This window comes from Hyaena hyaena, unplaced genomic scaffold (assembly GCF_003009895.1).
Source record: "Hyaena hyaena isolate Hyena2069 unplaced genomic scaffold, ASM300989v1 scaffold_441, whole genome shotgun sequence".
NCBI lineage: Eukaryota > Metazoa > Chordata > Mammalia > Carnivora > Hyaenidae > Hyaena > Hyaena hyaena.
The window spans coordinates 487,975-488,968 of NW_024081074.1; the positions used below are offsets into that span (position 1 = coordinate 487,975).

The window sequence follows — 994 nt, forward strand, 5'->3', positions numbered from 1 at the left end:
TTAATGTTTATTTTTAAGAGAAAGGCAGAGACAGAGTGTGATCAGGGGAGGGGCAGAGAAAGAGGGAGACACAGAGCCTGAAGCAGGCTCCAGGCTCTGAGCTGTCAGCACAGAGCCCAATGTGGTCATGAACCGCGAGATCATGACCTGAGCCAAAGTGGGACGCTTAACTGAATGAGCCACCCAGTCCACCCAAAGTGGACTTCCTTTAAACTAAAACTTTCTGTGCTCGCTTCGGCAGCATGTATACTAAAATTGGAACAATACAGAGGAGATTAGCATGGCCCCTGTGCAAGGATGACACGCAAATTCGTGAAGTGTTCCATATTTTTGGGAAAAGACAGTTGCAAATGACATATCAGATAAAGGGTTAATATCCAGAATCTATAAGGAACTCACCAAACTCCACACCCGAAAAACAAACAACCCAGTGAAGAAATGGGCAGAAGATATGAACAGACACTTCTCCAAAGAGGACATCCAGGTGGCCAACAGACACATGAAACGATGCTCAGCATCCCTCCTCATCAGGGAAATACAAATCAGAACCACACTGAGATACCACCTCACGCCAGTCAGAGTGGCTAAAATGAGCAAATCATAGAACTCTAGATGTTGGCAAGGATGTGGAGAAACGGGCACCCTCCTACACTGTTGATGGGAATGCAAACTGGTGCAGCCCCTCTGGAAAACAGTGTGGAGGTTCCTCAGGAAACTAACAATAGAACTCCCCAATGACCCAGCAATAGTACTGCTAGGAATTTACCCAAGGGATACATACATGCTGATGCATAGGAGCACATGTACCCGATTGTTCATAGCAGCACTCTCCACAATAGCTAAAACATGGAAAGAGCCTAAGTGTCCATCAACGGATGAATGGATCAAGAAAATGTTGTTTATCTATACCATGGAATACTACATGGCAATGAGAAAGAATGAAATCTGGTCATGTGTAGCAAACTGGATGGACCTTGAGGGTGTTATGCTTAGC

General features: G+C 45.3%; 1 non-coding gene across 1 annotated transcript; it reads left to right on the top strand.

The window, feature by feature from the left end:
* The first annotated feature begins 225 nt into the window (after window positions 1–225).
* On the top strand, window positions 226–332 carry LOC120245964. The gene has a single exon (XR_005531941.1). It is a non-coding gene; the product is annotated as a U6 spliceosomal RNA (small nuclear RNA).
* Window positions 333–994: the final 662 nt, after the last annotated feature.